The sequence below is a fragment of the Sapajus apella genome, unplaced genomic scaffold (assembly GCF_009761245.1).
Source record: "Sapajus apella isolate SASKATOON/1434 unplaced genomic scaffold, GSC_monkey_1.0 scaffold51, whole genome shotgun sequence".
In the NCBI taxonomy this organism is placed as follows: domain Eukaryota; kingdom Metazoa; phylum Chordata; class Mammalia; order Primates; family Cebidae; genus Sapajus; species Sapajus apella.
In genome coordinates, this window is record NW_022436991.1 from 13,431,628 (window position 1) to 13,453,644 (window position 22,017).

The 22,017-nt window shown below is 47.4% G+C and overlaps 1 long non-coding RNA gene across 4 annotated transcripts in view; it reads right to left on the minus strand.

Moving 5' to 3' along the window:
• Positions 1–22,017, minus strand: part of LOC116526595 — a 75,909-nt gene that overhangs the window by 52,436 nt on the left and 1,456 nt on the right. The window contains exons 2-4 of one of the 4 annotated variants that reach the window (XR_004258212.1): positions 12,964–13,025; positions 9,709–9,795; positions 194–2,569 (exon numbers count right to left, since the gene is read on the minus strand). This is a non-coding gene — a long non-coding RNA (uncharacterized LOC116526595). Of the gene's footprint in view, positions 1–193; positions 2,570–8,324; positions 9,796–12,963; positions 13,026–22,017 lie in introns of those variants that run through there. The other 3 variants (XR_004258211.1, XR_004258210.1, XR_004258213.1) reach the window with 3 other exon arrangements.

A 22,017-nucleotide genomic window follows, 5' to 3' on the forward strand; every position in this document is an offset into this window, starting at 1 on the left:
GTGAAGACATAGTAAGGAGGCACCATCTAGAATCAGAGTGAGCTTTCACCAGGCACTGAATCTGCCAGCGCCTTGATCTTGGACTTCCCAGCCCCCAGAACTATGAAATATAAACTTCTATTATTTATAAATTGCCCAGCCAGGGGTATTTTGCTACAGCAGCACAAACAGACTGAGACCAGAGGGAAGAGGGTTGGAGAGGGAGTTTATAAGAAAGAGTTCTAAGAAGTCACATTTGAGCACGGATTTGAAGGAGGTCAGAAAGTGAGCCCCATGGAGATGGAGGATGGATGAGGAGAGCAGAGCCTGAGGGACCCCCAGGAGGGGGAGCATCTGGCATGTTACAGGAGTAGCTGGAGGTAGAGCTGCTGGTGCACACCTGGAGAGGCAGCAGAGAGCGAGATAGAGGGTAGAGGAATAACAGAGGCCACGTTGATAGGGCCACCATGGTAAACCATAGTGAGCACTCTGGATTTCAACCTGAGTGACACAAAGACTCATCAGAGAGTCCAGCTTACCGAGGTCCACTACTCTGCACTACTCCACTGCCCTCCACCCCATCTACCAAGCCCCTTGAGTCCCAGGGAGGGCCAGACACAGCCCCTGACTCTCATGAGCTTCTCCGGCTCACCCAGCTCATCTGGTGTCTCTCTGGGATTGCAGCTGGCAGCGCATGTGATTTATCGGTCCCTCCCCGAGCTTGTGTATTTGGGGGCATCTGTTCCACTTTTACTGCTTTTGGTCGGGGCTTTGCTGCTCCTTCACAGATCAAATCACTGCCTCCCTTCCCCGCTAATCCCAACAGCTGGTTACCACTCACCGATTCCCCCACTCTAATTGTCAGGGGAAGAATTATAAATAAATGTGTACAAGCAAACAGATGCTGTCATTTAAAAAAATCGATCCATCTAGCAAAAATGCCCCACTTAGGACTGAAGTGGCATACTGCAGAGCATGTATCTTGGTGGCATTTTAATGCAATCAGAAAAAACAATGGTGGAGCTCACTAATAATAGATTCCAAAAGAGAAAATGGACAAGGACAGAGGGAGAGGAGAAGAAGAAGGACAGATACACTGTGTGGCTCTGATGGCCAGGACTCCAGGACATAGAAGACAGGCAAGGCTCCCTCTGTCCCCCACCTGCTTCTCACTTTTCTCCCTTGTTCAGCCTTCCCTGCCTCTGCAACCCGTTTATGACATCAAATCAGACTCATTTGTTATCTTTTTTGTGAGTCTCAGAAGCAGGTGACCAAGTTTTTGCCTGCCTTGTGGTTTCTAGAAACCTAAATCCAGGGTGAAGTCCTGCCTGTCCTCCTCGCTGTCCTAGGCACCCAGCTCCCAGCCTCGCTTGTGGTCAGGAACATACCGAGAGACAAATGGAATGGTAACAGAACTGACCATTGCCTGGCCTGTCACATAACAACCTCCCACATGAGATCTGCCATTATCTTTCCTCAATCATGGGCTGAAGGAAGAGGACTTGGAGACTTCTGCAGAGATTGAACTCTCAGATGGAAAAAGTTTGGGGCCCTGAATGACTGCATGGAGCAGAGACTCCTTTCCATCCACGTCAGGATGTGATGGGAGGGACAAATCAATGTAATATGTCAGGCCACTGAAATTTGGGGATAGTACGTTACTGCAGAGGTTCTACTCTAACTAATTCACAATGAGTTCCAAAATTCGTTCATTCATTCTTTATTCATTCACTGAGCACCTAATACAAACAGCAGACACCACAACAATCTGGGGAAAGGAATAACATGAGCCTATTTTTCGGATGGATAAACTGAGGTTCAGAAAGGTTAGGTAACCTGCTGCGATTCCCGCTGCTGATATTAATAACAACAGCTGCCACGTACTGAGCACTTACTACGTGCCAAATATTGGGCTAAATGTTTCAGATACACTATCTTCATTACTCCTCATGAAAATGTATTGTTATCCCTATCTTACAGGTGAGGAAGCTGAGGCTTAGGGAGATTAATCCAGTTGCTCAAGAGGCTGGGTTAGGGAGGGAGAAGGGCAGGAAAGGCAAGAGAAGAAGGGCAGAAAGAGGGCAGAAAGAAAGGGGGGAACACAGGAGAGAAGAAAGGAATAAATAAATGCAGTAGAAGTCAAAATAGAAAGCTAATACCGCCCGTTCTTCCAAACCCAAGAAGGAGTCTCTAATAATAATCTAATCAAATTGCATCTTAAACATGCCAGCGTGTTTCAAATCAGGCCAGCCTTAGAAAACTGGGGAACTACACAGACACATGCGCACGTGCACACACACACACACGCTCCATAAAGGTTAAAACCATTACATCAAAATAAAACATATGGCCACCAAATCTGCATTTATTACATCTAATTGGAAGAGACACAGTCAAGTACATGAATATTTTAGCAGTTTCCCACATGCAAATCACCATGCCAGGACCCAATTACTCGCTAGTCGGCACATGCCCAGCTTTTGGTGCGCTGGACTAGAACGACACTCTGTCCTTTCCTCGCTGGCTGCAGCGTCCAGGTGGCCCCTCATTCTGAGTCACTTATCATTTGCTTCTGCCTTTAAATAGCACCCTATGAACAGAAAGACTTGAAAAAACTCCTTCTCACCAGGTCATACCCTGGATTAGTGTTTGGGGAATATATGGACAAAGGCAAGCTATGTGGTTCTAAAATCAAACACAAAATTCAGATCTTTTTGTTGTTGTTTTGAGATGGAGTCTCACTCTGTGGCCCAGGCTGGAATGCGGTGGCACAATCTCGGACCACTGCAACCTCTGTCTCCCAGGTTCAAGCAATTCTCCCACCTCAGCTGCCTGAGAAGCTGAGAATACAGGTGCACGCCACCACACCCAGCTAATTTTTGGATTTTTAGTAGAGACGGGGTTTCACCACATTGGCCAGGATGGTCTCCACCTCTTGACCTCGTGATCCACCTACCTCAGCCTCCCAAAGTGCTGGGATTACAGGCGTGAGCCACCTCAGCCAGCCTCAGATCTTTTAATGTCATCTCTGACCTAATCAACATTAATGTAAAGATTTTAGTGACTGTTGTTTAAGCCACAAAACGTACAGTGAACAAATGGGAATTAATAAAGATTTGTTTTCTGGCCAATTCCCATAAAGGCCAGAGTTCCCATGCAGAGAGCAAGATGAGAATACAGGGGCAGTGTTTTCCAAAAACATTGGTGACCTGGTCCTTGGCTGATCATTTGAGTTTTTGCCCCCAGGATTCTTACCATGTCTGAGTATCACCAAGCAAATTATGCACCTGACATTTTTCTTTGAACCAACTTCCTTTATATTTATTTTTGGTGAACTTTGCATTATTACGTAAATACGAATTCAGTATCACTTGCCCTGTTTAGAAGGCATATTAATAGCCAGGTACAGTGGTTCACACCTGTAGTCCCATCACTTTGGGAGGCTGAGGCAGCCAGATCACTTGTAGTCCGGAGTTCGAGACCAGCCTAGCCAACATGGCAAACCCCCATCTCTACAAAAAGTACAAAAATTAGCCAGGTGTGGTGGCTCATGCCTATAGTCCCAGAAACATAGGAGGCTGAGGTGGGAGGATCGCTTGAGCCCAGGAGGCAGAGGTTGAAGTGAGCTGAAATCTCACCACTGCACTCCAGCCTGAATGACAGAGTGAGGTGACTTATAACTATAATCCCAGCATCTGGGAAGGCCACAGTGAGAAGGCTGCTTGAAGCCAGGAGTTCGAGCTTGCAGCAAGCTACAGATCACCACTTCACTCCACCCTGGGCAATGGAGCAAGATCCTGACTCTACAAAAGAAATTAAAAATTAGCAGGGCCTGGGGGTGCACGCCTGTAGTCCCATCTACTTGTGAATCTGAGGCAGGAGGATTGCTTGAGTCCAGGAGTTCAAGGCTGCAGCAAGCTATAATCAAGCCATGCACTCCAGCCTGGACAACAGAGTGAGACCCCAACTCTAAAAAATGAAATAAAGGATGATCCCAAGAGTTCCAACATTTAACATACCAAATGTTGTGCATCCAACATGGGCTGACGGAAGGCTCTGCTTCACTCAGACTCGGGTAGAGGGAGACTCTCACACTGCTATAAAGAAATCCCAGAGACTGGGTAATTTATGTGAAAAGAGGTTTGATTGGCTCATGGTTCCGCAGGTATACAGGAAGTACAACAGCTTCTGGGGAGGCCTCAGGAAACCTTCAATCATGGTGGAAGGTGAAGGGGAAACAGGCCTGTCATTTTTTTCTTTTTTTACTTTATGACAGTTTCACTCTGTCCCAGGCTGGAGTGCAATGGCCCAATCTTGGCTCACTGCAACCTCTGCCTCCTCAGTTCAAGCAATTCTCTCACCTCAGCCTCCTGAGCAGCTGGGATTACAGGCGTGCACTACCAGCCTGGCTAATTTTTGTAGTAGAGACAGGGTTTCACCGTGTTGGCCAGGCTAGTCTCAAACTCCTGACATCAAGTGATCCACCCACATCAGCCTCTCAAAGTACTGGGATTACAAGCATGAGCCACCATGCCTGGCCTGGAAACAGGCATGTCTTACATAGCCAGAGCAGGAGGAAGAGGCAGGGGGAGGGACTGCACCCTTTAAACAACCAGATCTGTGAGAACTTTCTCATGAGAACAGCACAGAGTGGGGAAATCCGCCCCCACGATCCAATCACCTCCCACCAGGCCCCACCTCCAGTACTGGGTATTACAACTCGACATGAGATTTGGGCAGGGACACAGACCCAAGCCGTCAGGAGGCAACGCCCTCTTGAAACACCTGGCCTCCTTGGTCACTGAACAGGAGATGACAAAGCTGGAGGGCCACTCACTGGCGTTTAAATCTTCTACCCAGAGCCCATGAGCCAAGAATAGTGGTCACATGGTCCTGCCTAACTCCCAGGGGACTGGGAGATGTGAGGGTACACATGCATCCTGGGAAGTGGCAAACATCTCTGCCGCAGAGCGTAACTGCAAAAGCACATAAAGCCACGTGATTAAATTCCACCTAGGATGCTGTGCTGTAAGACTGCTCTGAGCCAGAACATTAAAAAAGAAATTAGCAAGAGTTATAAACATTCGTAGCACCAAGCTGAGACCTTCTCCTTGACTCCAGCGAAGGGATTAGGAGAAAATTGAAAAAGAAATTACTTTCACAATGTGACTCAATGTTATTTAATGTATGTCCCTGTATTCACTAAAATCACCTGCAGGAAAAACTAAACCATGGAACAAAAGTCTCTAAAACAAAACAGAAACCAGACAGGGATGAAAGGTGTGTTACATAAAGCGAGAATTCTTGGGTGAACAACACCATCACTGGTGTGACACGGTATTATCCAAAGATGAGGACACCAATCTATCCCATCGCACAAGCTCTTAACAATGTGACAATGACAGGCCTCCCTCAAGAGGCAAGGAGCAGTCTGCATCCTCTCCCCTTGATTCTGAGTGGGCCTGAGATTATGGCAGAAGAGAACCCCATGACTTCCAAGATAGTGTTTTAAAAGGTCATACACCCCAGGAGTAATGAACACACCTCACACCCAGATCTTGGCTTCTAATACCATTCTCCAGTAAAGAAACCAGGCTTCTTGAAAAAAAATGGCTGATTCGAGGACTGGGGCAGGAAATATACATGATGAGCCTGGAGCACATTGCAGCACCAGAAAGGAAGCAAACACACACACGCACACACACAAACACACACACACACACATACCACAGGTGCCAGCATGAAAGAGCTTCCAATGGCCCAAGCTAGAACAATTCAAACAACAAAATTCAAAGTCTTGGCTGGGCATGGTGGCTCACACCTGTAATCCCAGCACTTTGGGAAGCCAAGGCAAGCAGATCACTTGAGGTCAGGAGTTTGAGACCAGCCTGGCCAACATGGTGAAACCCCATCTCTACTAAAAAATATCAAAATTAGCCAGGCATGATGGTGCATGCCTGTAATTCTAGCCACTCGGGAGGCTGAGACACAAGAATCACTTGAACCCAGGAGGTGGAGGTGACAATGAGCTGAGATCACCTCGCTGCACCCAGCCTGGGCAACAGAGTGACACACTATCTCAGAACAAAAAAAGTTGTCTTGGATTATAACCCAGAGTGTAAAATAAATAACCATGAGTCAATACTGGCATTAATAAATGATTACATAAATAAATAAATGGAAAAGAGAATAGAGAAATCTTCTTCCATGCTGAATAATTCCAAATAATTTTTTAGATACGCATCCTCCACCCCGAGGAGACTGAAATTAACATCAGTCAGATGCAGTGGCGCACACCTGTAACCTCAGCACATGGGGAGGCAGAGGCAGGAGGAACACTTGAGCCCAGGAGTTGGGAGGCCAGCCTGGACAACATAGTGAGATCCTGTCTCTACTAAAAAAAAAAAAAAAATTTATGGTAGCTAAATGATGAGAACACATGGATACACTGAGGGAAATAACACACACTGGAGCTTGTGGGAGGGTGGAAAGGTAGGAGGGAGAGGATCAGAAAAAATAACTAATGAGTACTAAGCTTAATACCTGGGTGATGAAATAATCTATACAACAAATCGCCATGACACATGTTTACCTGCATAACAAACCTGCATATGCTGTATGTACCTTACTCCTGAACTTAAAAGTTAAAAAGAATTTAATTAAAAATAAAATAATTTTTAAAAGACTACCATCAACAGTGGTAAGTCATGTTGATAGGCTGATAGTACGTACCATTTTGTTTTGTTTTGTTTTGTTTTTGAGATGGAGTCTTGCCCTGTTGCCCAGGCTGGAGTGCAGTGGTGTGATCTTGGCTCACTGTAACCTTTGCCTCCCGACTTCAAGTGATTCTCCTGCCTCAGCCTCCTGAGTAGCTGGGATTACAGGTGTGAGCCACGATGTCTGGCTAATTTTTTGTATTTTTAGTAAAGATGGGGTTTTCATGTTGGCCAGGCTGGTCTTGAACTCCTGACCTCAACTGATCCACTCTCCTTGGCCTCTCAAAGTGCTGGGATTATAGGCAAGAGCCAGTGCACCCAGCCAGATAGTATGTACCCTTGATATAATGTGATGAGAAGGGTACTTCACTCCAAAACCCATAACCCCAGCCTAATCATTAGGAGAACATCAGAAAAACCCAGCTGAAGGACATGCTACAAAATACCTGCCTAGTACTCAAGACTTCAAGGTCATGAAAACCAGGGAAAGTCTGAGAAACTATCACCACCAAGAGAAGCCTGAGACATGACCACCGAGGTAACGTGGTGTTCTGGATGGGATCCCGAAGGAGAAAAAGGACATGAGATAAAAACTAAGGAAATCTGAAGAACGTATGAGCTTTAGTTATTAAAAAAAATATATATATATGGGCCAGGCGCGGTGGCTCACACCTGTAATTCCAGCACTTTGGGAGGCCGAGGTGGGCAGATCAGGCTGAGACCAAGAGATCGAGACCATCCTGGCCAACACCATGAAATCCTGTCTCTACTAAAAAAAACAAAAACATTAGCTGGGTGTGGTGGTACGCACCTGTGGTCCCAGCTAGTCAGGAGGCTGAGGCAGAAGAATCGTTTGAACCCAGGAGGCGGAGGTTGTAGAGAGCCGAGATTGTGCCACTGCACTCCAGCCTGGCAGAGAGAAGACTCTGTCTCAAAAAAAAAAGATCAACATGGGTTCATTAATGGTGTAAGATGCCCTATACTATGTAAGATAGTAATCATAAGGAAAACTGGGTGCAGGATATATGGAAAATTTCTCTACTAGCTTTGCAATTTTTCTGTCAATCTAAATGTATTCTAAAATTAATTTTTTAATTTAAAAACTGTCATACAGCCTCTACCTGGTACCCTCGTTCTTGGGGCACACACCTTGGGCACCCCGAACTGACCTGTGGAAGTCGAGCTCCCTGAAGCCATCCTGTTGAACAGACCATGCAGAGAGAACATATTAGAAACAGAGACACCCAGCTGGGCGTGGTGGCTCACACCGGTAATCTCAACACTTTGGGAGGCTGGGGTGGGAGGATCGCTTGAGCTCAGGAGTTGGAGGCCAGCCTGGGCAACACAGCAAGACCTTGTCTTTACAAAAAAAAAAAATAATTAATTAGCTGGGCATGATGGCTCATGCCCGTAATCCCAGCTACTTGGGAGGCTGAGGCAGGAGGATTGCTTGAGACCAGGAGTTTGAGACCAGCCTGGGCAACATGGCGAGACACCATTTCTACAAAATTGAAAAAGAAAACTAGCTGGGTGTGGTGGCGTGAGCTGTGGTCCCAGTTACTCAGGAGGCTAAGGTGAGAGGATCGTTTGAGCCCAGAGGGTCAAGGCTGCAGTAAGCCTTGTTCACACCACTGCACTCCATCCTGGGCAACAGAGTGAGACCCTGTTTCAAAAAGAAAAGAAACAAACACACAAGGGTCCCCTTCTGTTCCAGCCCCCAGATGTTTGAGTCTTCCCAGCCCAGGTGCCAGACACGCATGTGAGGGGGCCTTTCAGATAACTTCAGCCCCTGGGCTTCCAGCTCCCCAGCTGACACCAGGTGGAACACAGTCGAGCCATCTCCACCAATCCCTGCTCACATTACAGATTATTGCTCAAAATAAATGTTGTTTTAAGCCACCAAATTTTGTGGTGGTTTGTGACTCAGCATTAGATAAATGGGTGACTGGTCTGCAAAACCAACTTCGGTGGCTGATGTGTCTTCCGTACTGACTTCCACTAGGTGCTGGGCACTGGCCACACAGAGATTCATAGGATAGGGTCCCTACCCTTAAAGAACGCACATTCAAGTAGAAGAAATCAAGTGCCATGAGAGTGATGGCAAACAATGACAATACTAGATTAAAAGGATCAATGCAGTACTTTAGAGACAGAAATGAGTGGATGGCCCTAGGGGATTCTGGGGATACTGATGGTAGTGGTGGCCTGTTTGGCGCAGCCGCTGTGAAGACTCCGGCTGCAGTAGGGGAGATGCAGCCAGGACTGCACGCACCATGGGGCTAGTGGGAGCCAGGAACAGGGAGGAGCCCTGCCCCATTCTGAGTTGCTGGGCTGGGAGCCCCATGCTCTTCTGGCACAGCTACAGCCACCCCACCATGGCTCCAGACAAGGGCACATCCCTGAGCTCTCAGGGGCCAGGGAAGACCCCCCCCCCTGCAATGACAGGCTCAGAAGTGCCTGCTCCCACTGTCTGGCTTCTCCCTGCTCCCAGCACTCCGATTTCAGAGCAAAGTTGTGGCCGAGCCTGGGCACTGTCACAACCCAGCCAGGTGTGCAAACACTTGAGGACATGCTAGCTTCTAGCCATCTCGGCCCCCTCCAGACTTTGGTCACTGACAAACATGGGAGGGAGGCCAAGGGGGAGCTGAGGGCAGATCAGCACAGGCCTGCAGGCACCTCTTGTTATAAACAGCCTGGGCACTGTGGATGACATGTATTAAACAGATAGCAGCAGGAGGCAGACAGGCTCCTGGGTGGAAAGGCGTGGGCCCCCAGAAAGCCCCACCTTCAAGCCATGGATAGGCCAGCCTGAAGCCTGGGGGCTGGGCTGTCAGATCCAGGTGGAGTCTGTGGCCTAGAGTGAGAGCCTACAGTGCTTTTTCTGGGCCCATCCATGGCCGCCCATGGACCAGTCAGCATACACTTCCTCCCTTCTGAAGCACATAAAAATCCCAGTTTCAGTCAGACTTGCAGAGATGTCAGGACAACTTGCCTGCAGATAGGAGCTACCCACTTCAGGTCTCCTGAGAGCTTTACTGTTGCTCAATAGAGCACCTCTTCACCTTGCTAACCCTCCAGTTGGCCATGTACCTCATTCTTCCTGGACATGGGACAAGAACTCAGGACCCACCAAACGGCAGGACTGAAAGAGCTGTAATACAAACAGGGCTGAAACGTGTCCCCATGCTCACCATATTGTGGGAGACAAGAAGGAGAGAAGAGCTGTGGCCCTTCAGATAGCCCAGACCCAGGGGCTCCCCAAGCCAGGGCTATCACACCCTCTTTGGGGCTCTGTGGTTTCTGGTATCTCCAACCTCTTGGGCACCACTGAGTTTCCCCTTGCCTAGATGAAGGTGCCCACAGTGGAAACCACTTGCAATGCATCAGATCCAGCTGTAGGCTTGCACAGAGCCAGTGCCTGTGCCAGCTCCTGGAGCTGCCCACTCTGCCACAGCAGCTGGTGTGCCTAGCTGTGCACAGTGGCTGGACACCATACTCACTTGTTCACGCATCCCTGGCTGCTCTGTGCCTGGCTCACCCTTGGCAGGTGTGGGGTCTGGGAAAGGAGCACTACTGAAGTGCAGCCTGCCAGGCTGAGTCAGCAGAACAAGCCCAGTGGGCCTGAGCAAAACTTGGGCAAAGGTGCTGCCAGCCACAGAGGTTTCTGATTAGAAAAGCAATACCCAGAGAATCTTGTGACAATATGAGAATAGAGGAGAGAGAATAAGCACTTACTGAGCACCTCCTATGTTACACTGTTCTTTGTTTTTTTCCCAGACAGGATCTCACTTTGTCACCCAAGCTGGAGTGTGGTGGCACCATCGCAGCTCACTGCAGCCTCACACCCCTGGGCTGAGGCGATCACTTCCATCTCAACCTCCTGAGTGGCTGGAACTACAGGTGCAAACCACTGTGCTTGGCTAATTTTTAAAATTTTTGTAGAGAGGGAGTCTCACTCCAGGCTGGTCTCGAATTCCTGAGCTCAGGCAATCCTGCTTTACCCCTCCGCAAAGTGCTGGAGCTATAGGCATAACCCACTATGCCCGGCCCATGTTGTTCTAAATGTGTTAAAACATTTATGTGAATTAATCCTTCCAATTAACCCTATGATGTCATGATTATAACTATTTCAGAGATGAGGAAACTGAGGCACAGAGAAGTAAAGAGATTGCTCAGGGCCTGCCAAGTGGTAGAGATGGGATTTGAAAGGTGTGCTCTAAGCAGAACACACCTTTCCCATCTATAAAGTGAGGGTATCAGAGAAGATGCACTCTGCGGCCCTTCCTGCCTTCAAGGCTTGTGTTCAGCACGTGTGGGTTTTCCCCACCTCACATCTGTTCTCCTGCTCCTGGTAACACCACCTCAATTTTTGTGAGTGATACTGCCCAACTTCCACTCTCACTTAAGGAAGGACACCTACTTGGCCTCGGCCAGTCACACAACCACCATGCACAGGGAATGGCTCGGGCACCTGCATGGAAATGCCAAGCAGTGGCAGTCTTCTCAGGGACTTTTGCTAGAATTCTAGGGAGAGAGCCACTCTGTTTCCTCTGGAGTTGCTAAGCAAACATAAGGCTGCCAAGGGCCACCATAAAAAAGAGTCTTCCTGGGAATAAAGTCGGTTCAGAGGAAAGGAGAGGCCTCGAGATGACGCAAGAGTGGCCAACATGTGACAACATCTTTGGCACCTAGATTCGGCCGTGCTTGAAGCCAGAACAATCCTGAGATTTTCTGTCATTTGATCCAATCTATGTCTACTTTCTTGCTTAGAATAACTTGAGCTGGATTTCTGTAATTTAAAACCCAATGATGTCTAACACAATTCAACGATGATGGTATGTATCAGGGTTTATGTTTTTGTTTGTATTCTCCCTAGTCATGGTCACCTCCCAGAAGGCCTAATGAGCACCTGTTGATCTTTGTGGCTTCACTCCATCCGCAGCAGTCACTACCAGTGCCTGGCACAGAGGAGGGCTTGGGAAAATATTTGTGGAATTACACTGATAGGCATCATTCATCCCTTTAACCCCAGCTTCTCTGGTTCCATTGCTAGACATAAGCCCTCTGAAGACCTGAGGAGACTTAGCATTGATCTGATTCCTATAGAACATGAGGCTCTAAGCAATCAACAGTCCAAGGAATCTGCAGTGTTATCAATCAGCCAAGCCCAGATATAGGGCATGGATGTGACATCATGGCAATGCAATGGTTAAGAGCACAGCCATTTTGTTTTGAGACAGAATCTCACTCTGTCACCCAGGCTGGAGTGCAATGGCACAATCTTGGCTCACTGCGACCTCCGTCTCCCAGCTTCAAGCAATTCTCCTGCCTCAGCCTCCCGAGTAGCTAGAATTGCAGGTGCGCAACACAACACCCAGCTAATTTTTGTATTTTTAGTAGAGCTGGGGTTTTGTCATGTTGGCCAGGCTGATCTCGAACTCCTGACCTCAGGTGATCCACCCACCTTGGTCTCCCAAAGTGTGAGCACAGGCTTTTAAATCAGACATATTTGCTGGATGTGATGGCTCACATCAGTAATCCCAACAGTTCAGGAGGCCAAGGCAGGAGGATCACTTGATCCCAGGAGTTTAAGATGAGCTGGGCAACATAGTGAGACCCTTATCTCTACTAAAAATAAAAAATGAGCCAGGCATGCTGGTATGTGCACATGGTCCCAGTAACTCTGGAGGCTGTGGCAGGAGGATTACTTGAGCCCGGAAGTTGAAGGCTGCAATGAACCTTAATCATTCATGCCACTGCATTCCAGCTCCAAGTGAAAAAGTGAGACCCTGTCTCAAAAAAAAAAAAAAAAAAAAAAAAAAAAAAAAAAAGCCAGGTACAGTGGCTCACATCTTTAATTCCAGCACTCTGGGAGGCCAAGGTGGGTGGATCACTTGAGGCCAGGAGTGATCCACTGACTGACTAGCTCAGTGAAACCCCATCTCTACTAAAAATTCTCTACTAAGACCAGCCTGACTAACATGGTGAAACCCTATCTCTACTAAAAATATGAAAATTAGCCAGGTGTGGTGGCAGGCACCGGTCATCCCAGCTACTTGGGAGGCTGAGGCAGGAGAATCGCCTGAACCCACCAGGCAAAGGCTGACGTGGCCAAGATCATGCCATGGCACTCCAGCCTGGGTGCCAGAGCAAGACTCTGTCTAAAAAATAAAGCAGGGCGGGAAGAGAAGAAAAGAAACCAGACATAGCTGGGGCCATATGTTTTTCCACATCTTATCAGTGGTGTGACCTTGGGCAGGTTACTTACTGCCTGGGCTTCAGTGTCCTCCTCTTTGAAATGGGGCCGTTATTACCAGTGTCTCCAGTGCCCTGCAAAGATAAAATGAGACGTTGCATTAATACATAAAACACCCGACTCACGGTCAACACTCAAGAAATGGTGACTCTTTCTAGTGTTAAGATCATAATGATGATGATAATTATCAAGGTCCCTTCACTCCTTGTGGAAAATCAGCCAAGATGTTTGTCTCCATACACCCCTCCCACGATCAGGACCTCTCCTGGTGGACATGGGCTAGGACAGGACATATCACTCCACTCTTCCCTCTGCTGCAGCCTCCATGAGATGAACACACCAAGGTTGGATGCAACTCTCAGAAATCTCCTGCATGGGGTCAGCAGGACAAAGAGGCAGCTGGGTGGCACACAATGTCTTTCCAGTAGTGTCCAACGTGGAGGGCACGAGAATGCTCTAGAATGCTGAGGACCAGGAACGGTGGCTCATACCTATAATCCGAGCACCTGGGAGGCTGAGGTGGGAAGATCACTTGAACCAAGGGGTTAGAAGCTGCAGTGAGCTATGATTGCACCACTGCATTCCAGCCTGGGTGACAGAGAAAGACCCTATCTCTAAAATAGGTAAATAAACACAATATTGAGGAGCAGAGGCCACTGTTCCCTCTTGCTTTACATTGCTACAAAAGAATACCTAAGACTGGGTGTGGAGGCCCAAGCAACTCCATCTTGGATGCTAATCTACCAGGAAGGTCTCTAAGATTTCCAGTTTATCTATTGTTGCTCGTGTAAGAGCAGGTACTCACTGTGAATCCTGCCCTTGGGTCATATGAACCTGATGTTCATCATACTTCTGTTGTCCTGCCCATCCCTTCTGAACCACCTCTTCCCCACGGTAATAAGCCCTGGGTCTAGGGGGTAGCCACGTGGGGATCCACCATCTTGACCCGCCACTGCCCAAGATACAGACACGGCTTCTGTTCGTAAGTCCCTATGAAATGTTTCTTTCTAAGAAACTGGATTTGTCAGCCTCTTCCTTAGCCCTCTCAGCTTCCTCAGACTTTGGGGTAGGTTTGCATAGACCTGTCTACCACAAACATCGGGTAATGTATAAGGAAAAGAGATTTCATTAGCTCATGGTTCTGTAGGCTGGGAAGTTCAAGGGCATGGCCCTGGATTCTGGTGGGAGATTTCAGGCTGCAACACAACACAGAAGAGAAGGTCGAACGGGAAGGAGATACATGGAAAAGGGAGAAAACATGAAGAGTATCTTTGCTTTAAAAGAATCCACTCTTGCAAGAACTAATCCATTCCCAAGATAACTAATCCAGTCTTGCCAGAGCAAGAACTCACCACCATGAGAACAGTACCAAGCCATTCATGAGGGATCTGCCCCCATAATCCAAATATCTCGCATTAGGCCCCCTCCCAACACAGCCACATTGGGGATGAAATTTCAACATGAGCTCTGGGGACGAACAAACCACATCCAAACAGTAGCACTCCTCAAGACAGCCCAGAGCTTTAAGCTTCCTCCCTATATTAGTCTGTTCTCATGCTGCTAATAAAGATATACCCAAGACTGGGTAATTTACAAAGGAAAGAGGTTTAATTGTCTCACATGGCTAGGGAGGCCTCACGATCATGGCAGAAGTCCCGCATGGCTGGGGAGGCCTCACAATCATGGCAGAAGGTGAATGAGGAGCAAAGTCACATCTTACATGGCAGCAGGCAAAAGAGCTTGTGTGGGGGGAACTCCCATTTATAAAACCATCAGATCTCGTGAGACTTATTTACCACCATGAAAACAGTATGGGGAAAACCACTGATGATTCAGTGATCTCCACCTGGCCCCACCCTTGACATGTGGGAATTATTACTGAGATTTGGTGGTGGGGACCCAGCCAAATCATGTCAGTCCCCTAATCTCATCCTTTCCCCCTCCAGTCCTTTCCAAGTTTTCAGAAGAATCCTGGTGGGCAATGGAGATACAAAAAGCACTGGGATAGGCCTGGAGGCTGCCAGACCTGGGTCTGCTGCTTACTGCCTATGGGGCAGTTTGCAGGGGTGTCCAGCTAGCCTATCTGCCTCCAGCTAACTCCCTGGCCTCCTGCCATGTGCCTGCTCTCAAGCCATCTTCCCCTTTGCAATACTTGCCATATTCTGCCAACCCCTAATATTATTTCTTACTTCTCCTTATCCATTCTCAGGGGCATTTTTTCACATTTTGACATCTGAAACTGGAATGCACCTTGAAGACAATGTTGTCATGTCATCGCTATAGACTAGGTGGCCATGGTAATACAGTCGTAATTACATGGTAATACACCTGAACACATGCAAACTCAGTTGAAATTCCTCATGGAATGACTGGACAACAGCTACCAGTCAACACCCCCTTGGCATGTAAGAAAGTGCTTCCCAGTCACCCCTTGTACCACCAGCAGGAGCACCCAGACTTTGGGGAGTTTGCTTTAAATCACCGCTGCAGTCTCTCCTGCCTCCGCCCCAGCAGGCCAGCTATTTTCTCTGCCTGGAGCAATCTCCTCTCCACGGCAAGGTATCTGAATTACCCCCTTTCCAGTTATTTGTTGCTGTGCTGTCTTAAAACTTAGCAGGATACAATAACCATTATACCATGCTTGCAGACTCAAGAGGGCTGGAAAATGGCACAGAGGAGACAGCTTGTCTCTGCTCTCTGATGTCTAGGGCCCAGCTGGGAAGACACACATGGCTCAGGGCTAGAACCTTCCAAAGGTTCATTCGTGCAAGTGCCGGCTCCTGGGCTGGGATTACTCCTTACGTGGGCGCGCCAGACTCCTGAGTACTTCAGCAAACAAAACAGAAGCCACACTGCTGTCTATGACCCAGCCTCAGAAGTCCCATAATGTCACCTCTGCCATACGCCACTCCAGCCTGCCACTCAAAGGGAGGAGTGTCAAAGCATCTGTGGTCATTTTTTTAAACTGCCACACCCTTCATCTTTGATCTGAACCTGTGACATGTGCCTGTGGTTCTCCACATGTCATCTAACGTGACACACTCCTCACAATTATTGCCATTTATTATTTGTTTTTTTTGGTTTTTTTTTTTTAGAGTCAGGGTCTTGCTCTGTTGCCCCAGCTGGAGTGCACTGGCAGGATCATAGCTCACTGCTCACTGTAGCCTCCCTTGAATTCCTGAGCTCAAGCAATCCTCCCACCTCAGCCTCCCGAGTAGCTAGGACTACAGGCATGTGCCACCATGTCCAGCTAATTTTTTTATTGTTTGTTTTTGTTTGTTTGTTTGAGAAGGAGTCTCACTTACTCTGTTTCCCAGGCTGGAGTGCAGTGGCACAGCCTCAGCTCACTGCAACCTCTGCATCCCAGATTCAAGCAATTCTCCCATCTCAGCCTCCTGAGTAGCTTGGATTATAAGTACCTGCCACCATGCCTGGGTAATTTTGGTTTTTTTTAGACAGAGTTTCACTCTTGCTGCCCAGGCTGGAGTGTAATGGCACAATCTTGGCTCACCACAACCTCTTCCTCCCGTGTTCAAGAGATTCTCCTGCCTCAGCCTCCCAAGTAGTTGGGATTACAGACATGCACCACTACACCCAGCTAATTTTATAATTTTAGTAGAGATGAGGTTTCTCCATGTTGGCCGGGCTGGTCTAGAACTGCCGACCTCAGGTGATCCACCCACCTCGGCCTCCCAAAGTGCTCGTATTACAGGAGTGAGCCACCACACCTGGCCCTCTATGCTCTTTCTTTAAATGCTCAGCACACCTGCTGTTCCCTGTGCCTGGAACTCTCTTCCCACACATGGCCCCACATGACTTACTCCCTCACCTCCTTCAGGCTGCAGCTCAGGTGTCATCTTATCAGAGAGGGTCTGGGCATTCCATGCAAACCAGTAGCCCCCACTCCACACGCATATGGCACCACTGTCCTCCCTCCCCCTCTTGAGTCATAATATATATAACACTGCATATAATTTTCTAATTTCCTGTTTCCCACCACTAGAATGCGGGCAGGGATTTGCCTATGTGTTCACTGCAAAAATTGCACCAAAACTTGACATCATCCTTCACCCATACCCAAGCCTTTTGAAATGTGACTTAAAGCCTCTCCTATGAAGTAATAGATTCTCGGTCAGTGCAGTGACTCATTCCTGTAATCCCAGCACTCTGGGAGGCTGAGGCAGGAGGACCACTTGAAGCCAGGAGTTCGAGGCCAGCCTGGGTGACATAGTGAGACATCCCCACCCCCACCAGACTTCTATCAAAAATTAAAGTTAAAAACTAGCCACGCATGGTGGTGTACATCTGTAGTCTCTGCTACTCAGAAGATTGGGCTGGGAGGATCACTTGAGCCCAGGACACTGAGGCTGCAGTGAGCTATGATCACACCAATCACACCACTATACTCCAGCCTGGGCAACAGAATGAGACCCTGACTCTAAAAAACAAAAGAGAAGAAAAAAGATAGTGAATTCTCATTCCTTACCTTTGGAATCTGACTAGTTTTGTGACTTTGGTCAACGGAACGCCACTGGATTCAGCCCACTGAAGTGACTTCTGCCGTTTATGAGTTAAGAGGCTTGCAGCTCCTTGTCCCCCTCTTGGAATCCACTGTCCTGTTAACAAGCGCAGGCTAGCCTGCTGGCTGGTAGCTGACTACTACTCTAGCGGTCTCATTGCCCTAGCCAACTAGCTGATGCCAGACACTGGAATGAGGCTACCCTCACATGAGCAAGCCCCACCAAGATCAACAGAGCCTGACCCAGAGGAGCAAACTTCCCAGCGGATCCACAGACTTTTGTTTTAAACTGTTGAATTCTGGAATGGTTTGCTACATCGCATTATTTGTGGTAACAGACAACTGATACAAGCACTTAGCCCAATGCCTGATATGAAATATATGCTCAATAAATATTTACAGCACAAATGATTCAATAAACGAGAAAAAGAAACATGCACCTTATAGGTCATTTTTTTAATTTTTTTGAGACAAGGTCTCACTCTTGCCCAGGCTGGAATGCAGTACGGCGGTGTGATCATGGCTCCCTACGGCTGCAACGTCCCAGGCTCAAACAATTCTCCCACCCCAGCCACCTAAGAAGCTGGAACTACAGGCATGCACTGCCGCACCTGGCTAGTTTCTGTGATTTTTAGTAGAGACAAGGTCTCGTTATGTTGCCCAGGCTGGTCTAGAACTCCTGAGCTCAAATGATCCTCTGCCTCAGCCTCCCAAAATGCTGGGATTACAAGCATGAGCCACCACTCCCAGCATTTCAAGCACATCAAGCACCAGGCTTGACAAGTATTTGTTGAATTAATAAATAGAGAGTGACAGGTCCTATTTTGGGGGTGGGGGTGGGCAAGCAAGATCTTTTGTCAATTTAAGGACCTAAAAGAATGTCTCCTGGGGTGCGCTGGGGGAAGGTAGTAGTTTTGTAGTGTTTAGTCTATAAAGGAGCTAATGTTTGAGGCTGTCTTGACCAGGAGCTTTGGCCAGGCTATGGCCTGCATCATGGCTCCACGTGAGGACACAGAAAAGTGCTGATGGAAAAGCAGCCAGAGGACTCAGCCCCAGCCATGAAGCTCTGGGCCTGACCTTTAGGTCAGCTTTATGCAGTTTCCAGAACCCTCTTCCATCCTTAGCTCTACTTCTCCAGTCATTGGCTACGTTTCCAAAAATGTGGGTGCCATCTCCCTCTGAGTTTTCTGGAAAGCCAGTGAAAATGCAAAACCCTGGCCAGCCTACTGACTGGTAACTGGCCTGACTCAAGAACTACTGAATCAAAACATTCAGAAGCAGTACCCAAGAACGCGTATTTTAAGAATTTCCACACTGCCCGCAGGGGTCCTTGGACACAGAACCAGAAGGGTGACCTGTGCCATTGCCAGCTGGTGAGTAGGGGGTTGGAATAAATGAATTCTGGGACAGACAAGAGAACAGGGAGTGTAGCTTGAGACATTTAACCACCTTATCTAACCATCACTACCTCCTTGGGAGGTCAGTTATCATACTGTGAAAGGAAAATAAATCTCAGGAACCCCAAATCACTAAGCCAAAGGGAAAAAGTCAAGCTGGGAACTACTTAGGGCCAACCTGCCTCCTATTCTATTCCTTAAAAAGATGGCTAATAAGATAAAAAAGCTACATACCTCCCTCACAATTTGTCCACAAGGGATTTCCTTATGGACTAAGGACAGACAGAACTCAAAGCCATCCTTCTGCTCACTGAGATAAATGCGTATCTGGCTGCTTCCTTTGAAACAGCTAATCAGAAACTCAAAAGAATGCAACCATTTTTCGTTTATCCACCCATGACCTAGAAGCCCCCCCAATGCTTAAAGTTGTGCCACCTTTCCAGACCAAACCAATGTACATCTCACACATATTAATGTCTCATGTCTCCCTAAAATGCATAAAATTAAGCTGTGCCCCAATCATCTTAGGCACATGGCATTAGGACCTCCTGATGCTGTGTCACAGGTGCATCCTTGAGTTTGGCAAAATAAACTTCCTAAATTGACTGAGACTGTCTCAGATATTTAGGGTTCACCATACCTGTTTCATGGAGGTGATATGGAAGTTAAGAAGGAATCACTTAGGCAAATAGCCTTTTACCCTTGTAAAAGGCTTTTCTTTTTAATGAAAAGCAGCCCCAAATCATTTTCTAACGAAAAGCAGTCTGTAAAGTTAAGCTCCAAACAGACAAGCAAGCTGGGAGCTTGCATGAATGCTGGCAGGAACTAAAGACTAGACATTTTCAAGATGGCAGCTCCATCTTCCCTTCTCTGCCAGCCACGTATAAGGAGCAAACAAGATGGCGCTGATGAACTGGAAAGTCCATTTGCATAATAAGATTAAGGCGGGGTGACAAGCCTTCTGTGCGCACTATGTAAACGTCAGACCTGATCAAACCAATCTAAGAGCCCTATGTAAATCAGACACTGCCTCCTCAAACTGGACTCTAAAATTCACACATTTGTTGCCAGCCGGACTTTTCCACTCGGAGACTCCTTCCTCTAAAGAGGAAACTGTTTCTCTTTCTCTCCTCTTCTACCTATTAAACCTCCGCTCCTAAATTCCTCATGTGTGTCCATGTCCTAAATCTTCTTGGCTACAACAATGAACCCCAGGGCATGTATCCCAGACAACATCACCACTTCAGAGGTGGACCCTGAGGCTCAGACAGAAAGTATCCTGGTCTGCCTGACTTTATGTCAGGAGCTTTTTGCTTGCACCCCAGGGAAACCCACTCAATGAAACACCTTGTATTTTATTCTCAGTCTTCACACAAGGTCATTTTAGGCTAGCGAGCTCCCTGCTGAAGGTCGCATGCTGAAATGAAATTGAAAGCAAAGAAAAACTAAATGAGCAGCCCTCCACCTGGAAAATCCAGGTGGCATCAGTGGAAGAGCCAAGACCTGGGAGGTTTTCATGTCTATTTTTAAGCAATTGAACTAAATTAAATGTCTCTTTTGCAGCCAGGCTAAATGTTGTTTGCAAGTTTGGAGCTTTGTTTGTATGTATATATTTTAAATAAATTTGATAATTAAGTCACAAATGTTCTCAGCACACTTGGATATATTTAAATTACAGGCTTCTGATCAAATGGAGAAAAGTCACAAATAGGGGCCTAAATGATGCCCTTTTTTGTTCAGTGCCTTTTGCAGTATTCAAATGGGTCTGTCAGCTTAATTACCAATTCTAAGGCTGCTGGGAATGACAGGAGGTGAGGGGATTGGCAAAGAGACTACAGGAAGTAAAACCCTGTGGTGAAAAATTGCAGTTCTTTTAAGAAAACATTTCCTCTGAGCCTGTAATTCATTTCAACAAGCCAGTTTTGAAAGCACAAACAAGGTGGTAAAAGGGGTGTTTGTCTCTGCCCGACTGGCGGCACTCTATACAGGTATTGATCGACTTACCACCTATGCAACTTACGACCATTCGACTTTACGACCACAATCGCTAGCCACGACTGCTCCGCGTCTGGCAGCGCAAATGTTGCCCAGTTGGGCATACTACAGTGCGGACCAGCTTCCGGCAGCACTACCATCTCCGCATGCACCATTTCAACTGTACATATAGCCTGCTCAACTGATGACCAAATCGTGTTATGACCTGTCTGCCGGTCCCGATCATACTTGTAAGTCGAGCACTAGCTGTATCCATCATTAACAGCCGGAACCCAGTTCCTGATCATTGTAGCTTCTGGAATCAAGGGGTACCAGGGTCAAATCTCCTTTGGCTCTTGCTGTGGTGCTTGTGTAGGCAACTTGGAGATTCTAGTGCCTGCCCTACTACAGTCTCTGTAGAGTAACTGCCCATGCACTGTCAAAACAGCTTCAGACCTAGTAAAGAGTGGCTTTTGTTTGAAAGGATTAATGCAAGGGGCAGGAGGGTCTATTATAACAGGGGGAGGGAGACTACTGCAAAAGAGAGCACACTATGACCACAAGGGTTAGGCCAAAAAGAGCTTTTCTTTTATAGGAAGGAGAAAACAAGGCTAGAAAGAACCCGGAAGTGGGGTGAAAGGGTGAAATGATGGGTTAGTAGATCAGAGAATATATGAACCCGAGGCCAGCCTATTCTGAGGAGGGGGTGTCTGCTGGCTCAGGCCCAGGGTGAGCCAAAGTTCAGGGGCCTGGAGGAAGGAGAGCATCTTAACCAAAGTGGTTACCAAGCATTTGATAACGACTGATTAGTGGGACAAGCAGTTCAGGTAATCACTTATAAGACAAAGAACGAGAACTTGGAGAGTCTATGTCTTGTTTAACTGCTCTCACAGGTAAACAACAGGGGGATGTCCTGGAGTCTTAAGTTTTACAGGGGAGGGCCGATTCTTTGCAGTTAACTTTTTTCCAGAACACAAAAAGGTGACAGCAATTCCTTTTATCTTTACTGTTTCCCAGGGGTACAAGACTCAGGGAAAATTCAACATTATCACTACTCAAGGTGAGGAAGGAGACCCAAGCATCTAGGATCACCTCCCGCTTGACTTCCACGCTACATTCCAATAGAAGAAAAGGCTGGCCAACTGGCGCCTCCTAAATCCCCTTCCTATAGATAGC